The sequence below is a fragment of the Mus musculus genome, chromosome 15 (genome assembly GCF_000001635.26).
Source record: "Mus musculus strain C57BL/6J chromosome 15, GRCm38.p6 C57BL/6J".
Lineage (NCBI taxonomy): Eukaryota > Metazoa > Chordata > Mammalia > Rodentia > Muridae > Mus > Mus musculus.
The window spans coordinates 78,502,949-78,512,983 of NC_000081.6; the positions used below are offsets into that span (position 1 = coordinate 78,502,949).

Below are 10,035 nucleotides of genomic sequence, written 5' to 3' on the forward strand. Positions count from 1 at the left end.
ATCTTTCTCAGAAGACAGGCTAGGTGTCACCTCGAGGAAAGGACGTGTGATGTTTGCAGAACACCTGTGAGAAGCTCTTTCTAGAAGCCCTGCTTCCCTTCTGTTCTGCGTTAGTGTTTTTATTAAAGAACTGAAAATTCAATTGTCCATCTGAGAAGGCTTTGCCTAGCTGTCTTCGAGGCCAACATGTCTGCTTGGAAGAAGCAGAAACCCGGCTTAGAAACCCACTCCATCTTGGAATGATACCCTTCCCCAACCTTGTGAGGGGTGGCTCCGGGACCTGGTGACTGGAGACTCCAAAGAACAGGGGACCTTCTGTGCGCTGAACAGCAAAGATGCTATGTTGGGACAGTGGGCAGCAACAAAGCAGGGTCTGAAGCTATAATGTATACAGACAGTAGGTTAATCCTTCCTGGCCCTGCCTGTGATACCCAGTCATGACTCTCTCGGCACTACAAGAATCTAAATCAGCTTGGATTGAGAGGAGAAAGGCAGTGTCTTCCCAGTTCTGGCCACATGTACAACTGCGTACCATCTATCAATGGAGGATCCAGATATCAATGGGGTATCTAGATATACTCCCCAGAATTGCAGGACTAAGCTGGGCCTATGGGGACAGGAGCTCTGGGGTGGTACAAGGTCTCCAGAAGGCGCTGGGCCACTAATGAGGATTCACAGAAAATGTGTTGGGACCTCCTGCCCTGGCTGAGCTATGGCCACCTGAAGTTTCCATGCAGTGTTTTCACACTGGGCCCTCATAGCAATCAGACAAGAGGCTCTTGCCATTACTAAATGTGTGAAGGCACACAGCAAGGGTCACTCCAGCTCCACTATAAACATAGTATAAACCCAGTGACATCTGGGGGAACAAACAGAAATTAGCTACATTGTGACCCAAGCTTCTTGGCTTCCCAATATAAGGACTCTTCAGGTGCACAGCCAGAAAAAAATGTGGCTCTCTTACCGTTGAACTACGCATCCAGGTGCCCTTGTTCCTGGATGGTAGCAATGGCAGGTTTCCCTGAAGGAGGGACAGCTCAGGACTGAGGGATCCCATCCAAGATGTAAGATTCTTGTTCTGAACAGGTGCAGGGGGGCACATGGGCACATGAAGGGACAAGCAAAGCTTCAGGCACCGTGAGAGAGAGGCAGCCTGGTATCCCTCTTAGTAGGCATAGACAGGGTTTCCAACTGCAGTTGGAGGGGTAGGACTGACTTTATTTCAGATGGATGGGGGGCAGGTGGAGTGCATGGCATACTGGTGAGAAATGCTGGCTCAATACTGCCAGCAAACCCAGAATTTGCAACAACAGCTGAACATGAGCTATTTATAAGTATTTAACTGGGGGTGGGGTGGCTGAGGTAATGTCTCACTCTGTAGTTTAGGCTTATCTTGAACTTGGAGCAATCCTACTGTCTCAGACTCCCATGTGTTGGGATTGCAGGTCTGTCCACCACTCCAGTTGAAGATCAGGATTTAAAGGAGTTCGAAATCCTCCCCCACCCCTGATAAAAGATTAGCCACTGATTCTAAAAAAAATGTGCAATCGACCACCATCAGCTCACCCCACACAGAGAACACACTGCTGGGTGTCACTGCTGTACAAGAGGGAAGCACATTCAGAGGGAAGGGGGAGATGAAGTGGCAACTTCTAGTTTCTTTGGGAAGTCAGTTATGTCAAATGATGTTTTGCTGGGGCACACAGGTGAAAGGATGTCTTGCTAAAGCAGACACGTGAAAGAACGTTTATCTGAAGCAGACACAGGTGAAAGGACGTTTTGATATAACAAACATGTGAAAGGGCCAGGGATGAAGGAGTATAAATATGACCCCACAGACAGTGAGAGAGAAGCGTTTAGCGTTGGTTTGGGTTGTTTCACCTCATTACTCTTCACTAACAACATGCTTGTATTGGTTCGCCTTACATTGCACTGTTGAGCTGAACTTGTGGAAATACCACCATTGAGAGAAACTCACCCAAGACCTGCTTGTGAGGTTCCTGCGGCAGCTCGCCACTCCTGAGGCCTCAGGCCAGTTGGTGAGCCTTGCGGTTTCTTCAGGATTGAACTACAGCTGCTGGTTCATGTGTGGTGTCTGCCTGCCTAGAGGACTGGGCTGTAGCAGCTGATTCATATCTGGTGTTTGCTATGGGACTGAACTGCTGCCAAAGAAGATCGAGCTCACCCCCAAAGAACTCTTGCTAAACAGGTCCACTTCCCCCATAGCCTAATAGCTTTTCTCTTCCACTACCTCTGCTGTGTGGTGGGCTAGAGGAGAGGTTGAACCCTTATTTAAAGCAGGTTGCAAAAAATGTATGCCTACAGGGAGAGAACATGGGACCCTCTAGAGAGGGCCTTTCTTCTCAGCTGCTTCCCTCAGCATTTATCTTAGGACATCCTACTTGTGGTTCCCATGGCAGCTTTGTAAACCTTTCCTGAAGGTGTTTCCTGGGTTCAGGGTGTCTCCTGACTTGGGGATGTCTCCTGGGTTATAGGTATTTCTTTCTTTGGGAGTCCTGGTTCCTATGCTGGTTAGACTTTATTGTCAACTTGACACACCTGGGAAGAGTATGAGCCTCAGCTGCCCAGATCTGCAGCCATATCTGAGAGGACTTAATCTTGACTGATGATAGATATGGGAAGACTCCACCCAGTATGACTGGCACCATCCTGAGTCTCGTGGCTCTGGCTATCTCAGCATGAGCCTGGGAATGGATGGGTAAGCAGTGTTCCTCTATGGTGTCTGCTTTGACTTCTTGCCCTGACTTCCCTCAGGGATGGATTGTGACCTGGAAGTATGAGCCAAATAAAGCAACTTTCATTCCAAGCTACTTTGGGTCAGAGCGTTCTATTATAGCAACAGAAAGTAAGCCAGGATAGATACCAACACACAAGCCACAATCCCAGCCTCTCTTTCACGTCCCAGCCTCTCTTACAGCTGGGTAGAGACCAGGTTTCTCCATCAGAAAACACACCCTCCTTGCCCCTTTACAGCCAGAATGCCTGGGACTCCTCGCCTAGGAATTAACACCTCACCTGTCGGGTAGTTGGCACTCAGTAATGACATATAGGAGCTGCTGTACAGCTTTCTCCCCGCACCGCTCTTACTGGGGACAGTTTCTAAGCATGATCCCCACAGGGCTTCCAGTTTCCCTGTGGCTTGCTAACTACCCCAGAGCTCCCTCCCTAAACAACAGCTTCTCCCCTGGCCCGCCTATACTACTTTCCTTCATTTTTTAAAAAAATAAGTCTCTATGTAGCTTGAGCCAGTCTTGAACTTGCTATGCAACAGAAGATGGTCCTGAACTCAGGACGCACTTTGTCTCTACCTCTTGAATGCTGGGATTGGAGGCCTTCACCACCACACTCAGCTTATGCAGTGTTCTAAACAGAACCCAGAACTTTGTGCACTTTAGGCATCTACTTTTCCAACTGAGCTACATCCGCAGTCCATTTGTTCATTCATTTGTTTTGCAGGGCATGAAAGATTGAAAACAAAATCTCACGTATCCCAGGTTGGCCTTACACTTGATTTCTACATAGCCTGATTTCTTGCCTCAGCCTACCCAGTAGTAGGATCACAGGTGTGGGCTGCCACACCCAGCATTGCCTGCTCTTCTCAGTGAAGAATGGTTCTCGCACATTTTCACTGTCTTCATCTGGAAGAGTCCACACCATAAGTGTAAGACCCATCCATGGCCTGTTGGCCCCTGACAAGAGATGTTCTCAAGCAAGGGGAGTATAGCAGGGAAACGAGGTCACAATACAGTCACTCCACCATGCACAAGAGTTCACGGTCTCTCATTACAGCCCTCCTTAAATGCCTTCCTCTGCCTCTTCAGTCAGACTTATTCAAACCCAACCTAGAGGCTACAGCAAACCTAACTATTCTGTTCTCAAAGAGACCAGCCCTCTGAATACCATTATCTGGGAATGCACTGGCGATGCAAATTCACCGGGGCCTGAGAGGTGGCTCAGTGATTAAGAATGCTTGCTGAGCAATCGTGATGACCAGAGTTTGTGCCCCAGAACCTGAGTAGTGAGTTCAGCATCATGAAGACAGCTGGAAGTCCAGCACAGAGGTATCTGATGTCCTACTCTTACCTCTGCATGTGCACACACACACTCCAATGCACACTCAACACAGCCACACAGCCAGAGAGAGAGAGAGAGAGAGAATAGAGAATAGAGAGAGGGATAGAGAGGGAGAGAGAGAGGGAGAGAGAGAGGGGGAGAGAGAAGTGGAGAGACAGGTGGAGAGGGAGAGGTGGGGAGAGATAGAGAGATATACATATACATATATATATATATACATATATATATATATAGAGAGAGAGAGAGAGAGAGATAGGGAGATATATATAGAGAGATATACAAGATAGAAATATATATAGAGAGAGATAGATATATATAGAGAGATAGATATATAGAGAAAGATATAGAGATAGAGATATAGAGAGAAAGATATATAGAGAGATAGTTATAGAGAGATATATAGAAATATATATATATATATATATATATAGAGAGAGAGAGAGAGAGAGAGAGATACACATGTACACACATACATACCCGCATAGACAGACAAACAGACAGATGCACTGACACATAGATAATCAAATCTGCAGCTTGGATGACTGATATTCTTGTCTTGGGGCTCAGTAGCATCTATTTTAATGAGCCCTCCAACAGATTCTGGTACCCACTCGTGTTTAAAGTCTCTGCTCTAGGAAGCAGCTCCTGCCACTCCCAGTCTGGCTGAGACACCCTCAGCCCCGCTCTCCAGCACCGGTCCGCATGCCTGCCTGGTGCTACCTCCTGAACCTCCCCTGTCTCACTTCCCTCCGGCCCCTTCCCGAGCAGCAGCTGAAGTCAGGCCTGTCAGTATTTCCAACTTGAATTATCATGGCTTTCCAACAGCTCTCCATGAACTCTGGCCCCTGACCTGTCCCTTGTCGGCTGCTAGACTGCCCATCTAAAGTACAAGTGGGTGGCAACCCTCTCCTCCTGCTATAGTTTGGGTCTGGAATGTCCCTCCAATGCCCAGGGAGAAAAGACTTGGTTTTCATCTTGGAACTATTGGAAACATGCCCTTGGTGGGTACTAAAGAAGATTTCTAGACCATTCATCATTCTTTCCCGCTCTTCTTCCTAGTCATGAGGAGTCTGGCTTAGCTCTCAACTCTGCCATCAGGAAGTACAGTCAGGGACCCAAAACAGCAGGGCCAGGCTCCTCAGACAGACTCAAAACCAAAGAGTCTTAAAGAGAAATCTTTCCTCTTTATAACTTGACTGTATCGGTATGTGTTCCAGGAAGGAATGGCTGACTAATATAACTGCTTCCAGAAAAGGCTAGAATGTATCTATTCCAGGTATCCCAGGTCAGTGCTTCAGGGCCTTCAAGTCCTTAAGGAATAAGGAACAAGGGACCATTTAAAGGCATACAGAATCCTGAAGGAGATCAGAGGTGACAGCTCTCCAACTGCAGCAGCAAGGAGAGTGACAGGCAAGGACGCAGTTTTCTCTTGTCACCTGCCTGCCTCAGTCATGTCACCTGGCCCCCAGATCCCTCTGCCTCTACTACGCCTGACGCCCTAATGTTTCTATCACATAGAGCCAGCTGAGACAAGCAAGGCAGGCTGGTAATTAAAATGATTTCACCAGCCAGACGTTAGCACTGATTGTTTTCAGCCAACACAAAGCTAAAGGGCTTAGTGCATGTCACATTACTTAATCTTCTCAACACCCCGTGTACTCAGAATTCTCCTAATTCCTTGCTCTTGCAGGAGAGGAAGCTGGGCGCAGAAACTTGCCCATCTCACAATTCCAAAACATTAAAGCTCAGATTCCAACTCAGTCATGTGACAGGAGAGCTTCGCTCTTTTTTTTTTTTTTTTTTTTTTTTTGCATCTATCATCTATGTACAAGTATTTATTTATTCTGAGAGGGGAGCATGCCATGCCTGTGGTGTGTCAGAGCACACACATGGAAATAGGAGGACAATAACTGAAATAAACTCAGGTTGTCTATCTTGGTGGCAAGCCCTCTTACTCACTGAGCCACCATCTTGACAGTCCAAGCCTTACACACTGTCTCCCTCCCTCTCCCTCTCTCACAGCCTCTTTCTCCCTTAAAAAAAAAAAAAAAAAAAAAAAAGATGTATTTTATTTATATGAGTACCCTGTAACTGTCTTCAGACACATCAGAAGAGGGCATTATAGATGTTTGCGAGCCACCATGTGGTTGCTAGGAATTGAACTCAGGACCTTTGGAAGTACAGTCAGTGCTCTTAACCACTGAGCCATCTGTCCAGTCCCTCTTTCTCTCTTTTAACATTGTATCGCTGTTTAACGGTGGTTGACCTGCTGCAACTCATTGTGTAGGCCCGGCTGGCAATGAACTCAGAGATCCATCTGCTTCTGCCTCCTGAGTGCTGGGATCTAATGCATGAGCCACCAAGCCCGCTTATTAAGCCAGACTCTTAACCCCTGGGTGATGTTTGCCTTACCAGCTTGTTTATGGCTGTGACTGATGGAACCAAGTCACAACGATTTAGTTTAAGGTTCTATGTTAGCCTCGTTTTTTTTTTTTTTTTTTTTTTTTTTTTTTGATTCTAGAACCAGGCTGTCCCAAGCCTCTGGAGTGACACGTGACCAGGATTCACCAACTCAAGTTTTGACTCCAGAGTTCCTGAGTGACCATGTAACCAGGCTTCTCCAATCACGGGCCTTGACGCTTGATTCCGTGACCATGTGACCATGCTTCTCCAATCACAGACCTTGACCCCCTATCTTTGTTTGGAAGTGAAGTGGAGAAGGGAGGGGAGGCCGAGGGGCTAGTCAGGGTGGTTGCTACAATCCCACCTCCGTTGCTGTTTCTCTCAGCCCTCAAGCCTGAATCTCAATGCCTTTTAGAGACCCCAGAAACTACCTGACTCTCTTTTGCCGATGACAAAACCTGAGTTGGCTTCTGTACATTGCCCCTGAAATTCCTGATGGTGTAGGTGCCTCAGCAGAGCAGGGGGAGCACTCACTGAGATTGAAGGACTGTGGTGAGAGGAAAACCCGCATCCTATGACGGGGCGGGGCGGCCAGGAGCATATTCCAGCTTCCTCTCCCGGGGGGGGTCTTAGAATCAGGCTGACGTCATCACGGGGCCTGCCCTGGTGCTCAAGGTGCCTAAGGTACCAACTTCGTTCTGCGGGGCTGGTGATGGGAAAAGAAGGGGCCCCTGTGCTCGAGTGCCTTCTTGGCAGATGGCCTGTGAGTCCCCTGCACACCCAGGGGGCGAGCACTACAACAGATTGCTGCTTTGGGCAGCTGCCTAATAAAGTTCAGGCCACAAACCTCCCACAGGGAGCAGGGCCTGCATTTGGTGACTGGCTGGTTTCGCTTTCAGGGTGACTGGAAGGCATCCTGAGAGGCCCATCTTGTGCAAAGGACGGGGTCCTTTCCTTCCAGTCTGTTCACTCAACCTTACTCCCCAGGGGGGCGGGGGGGACACACTCCTCACCCCCATAGGATGACTCTACTTTAGGCCACAAGCCAGGGTGTTGAAGGGAGCCATGAGGGCCAAAGCTGTCTCACTGACTGACTCCACGTCTCCACATGTCTTATTTCCTCCCTACTCTGCCCAGCATTCAAACCACAAACATGCCCAACTTGACATAGGCAGGCTAGATAAGTGGACTCCCTCCCAGGATCCTCTCGGCCTCTTCAGCCCCACCCTTGTCAGAGCTGGGTCCTAGCAAGACCACCAACTCACCAGACCCAGGTCTGTCACCTTACTAGGCCCGTGTTAGTCTCACGAGGCCATGTTTCTCAATTCACTAGGCCCAGGTCTCTCATATCACTAGACCCAGGTCAAGCTTACCAGGCCCAGGTCTCTCAGTAGACCCAGATCAAGCCCACCAGGCCCTAACTCCTTGTAGCACTAGGCCCCTGTGCCTTCCCTGGAACAATCACAGTTGTGAAGCCACAGACCACAGGAACAGGTGGTGGTTGATCTGAGTGAAATAGAACAAACCAGACGGATGAGTGGCACACAAACTCTGGACGTCAGATCCCCACACCTCAGAAGACAGGCTCTTGAACAGCCGAAGACTTCCTAAGAGACACGCACACACTGAAATCCATTTCCTGGCCTAGATCCCAGAGTCACACTGGTTAAGTGTGAATCAGGAATCACCTCCCGGGTAGAGCAGGAGAACTTCCTCCATCAGCTCTCCCATAAATCCCAAACTGCAGAAAAGACTCTGAAAGAGGAACGGCCACGGGTGGAGACCAGAGGCCCGTGAGCTGTGAGCCATGCCAACTGAGCCTGGGCTCAGGATGGGCTTTCTGCTCGCCTCCCACTTACCTTACAGGAGGCCCGTTCAGGTTGGCTAATCCTCAGTCGCTTTCCAGGAACGGCCCCCTCTGACTTCCAGAGTTCACCTTGGGCTTTGTGCAACCCTCAAGAGAGGTGGGGCTCTTCTAGGATCCTGGGAGGGACTCTGTGTGCTCTGCATCTCACTCCCTGAAACCCCAGCTCTTAGGAAAGAGGTGATCCAAGAAGGGTTAAGACTGTGAAAAAGCTCACTTCCACTGATAGGTAGGTAGTCTTGAACCCAGGAACCCAAGACCGTGGTGATCTCTGGGGCCTTCCAGAGCTCAGGGTTGAAGTGACCTGACCTGCTCAGCTCAGGTTGAACACAGAAGGTGCTAGCTAGGCCCCAGGCTACTTGTGATCGAGTTTGCTGCAGGCAGCTCACTCACGGTGCTAGGGATGAGAATGAAGAGATGACTCCCAGTAAGCTCAGGTACCACGAAGCAGTATGAACCCAGGGACCCCGGACCCCCAGTTTTTCTTCCAGGGTCACCTGCCACAAGCCTGGACTGTCTCCCATGTCACAGACAAGCCTATGAATGGTGGCATAACTCATGTAAATGGAGCTGAAATGCATTCATCCACACACTAATATGGGGGGGGTGCTCTTTCTACAACCCCAGCCCTTCTGTCTTATAAAAATAAGGGGTCTGGGCTGGAGAGATGGCTCAGCCGTTAAAGGCTAGGCTCACAACCAAAAATAAACATAAGGGGTCAGAGACCAAGCTGGGCCTGGCCCATCCACCCAAACAGCAGAGGAGGGACCGAGGTAAACTGGCCTTGGACGTTCTGTGGGGGAGGATGTGGCCGAGGCTTTAGGCCTGTGGTTTGAGCCTGGCAGCCTGGCTGAAGCCACCTGCACCTCTCAGGCAGGAAGCAGGGGGCGGCAGGTGTAAAGGAGCAAGAGAGTGGGCAGGGCTGGAGAGGCTGGGTGGTCTGTGGTTTGGGCTGTGGGGCTCACCAAGCATGGTCACTTGAGGGGGTGCTCCACGAGCGCTCACTGCTAGGCCTTCTTCCTGGGTCTCAGCTCTCTTCTGTCCGGTGCCTAACCCACCTCCAGGCCTAGAACCTAGGCTCACCCAGGGTCTCAGATCAATCCCCTCAAAGACACAAGAGAAGCCGTGTTGATGACCCAAGCAGAGTACTGAGAAGATGGACAGATGCCCCACCCCCACCCCCACCCCCAGAATGTTCTAGAAGCTGTAACCTCCCCCAGAGAATAATTAACAGCTCGTCCAAGACATCCTAACTGTACCAAGTGCTCACACCTAGAGCGTGTCAGGCCCCACCCAGTCCTACTGGGTCAAACCCATAACTTAGTGAGAGCTGAGCTGATATCTACACAGATACTCAGTCCTTTAGTTCTGACAACCTTGCAGATAGCGCTTCTCACGCTGTTCCTTGGATGAGGAAACTGAGACAGAGAGAGGCTAAATCACTAGCCTAAAAAATGCCCCATAGGTGAGAAGTGTCAGGGCTGGAGTTAGAACCAGGACTTCCTGGCTTCAAAACACATCATCTCTTCTGGGCCACTGCACCTTTGGAACAAGAAAGCCAAAGGATACTTGAGGTACCGCTGGCCGTGTTGGGTCTGGCCAGGCTGTGTTGCCCTGATTTTGCAAAGCTGCCTGTGGCCTTCTCACTGTTTCTTTGGCCCCTGCTTATCAAG

At 49.5% G+C, this 10,035-nt stretch overlaps 1 protein-coding gene across 2 annotated transcripts in view; it reads right to left on the reverse strand.

Moving 5' to 3' along the window:
* Il2rb (interleukin 2 receptor, beta chain) overlaps window positions 1-8,673 on the reverse strand; it is a 32,366-nt gene extending 23,693 nt beyond the window's left edge. For both annotated transcript variants that reach the window (XM_006520478.3, XM_006520477.3), the window contains exon 1: window positions 8,358-8,673. The gene's annotated coding sequence lies outside the window, so the exon portion shown is untranslated. The remainder of the gene's footprint in view (window positions 1-8,357) is intronic.
* Between the last annotated feature and the right edge of the window lie 1,362 nt (window positions 8,674-10,035).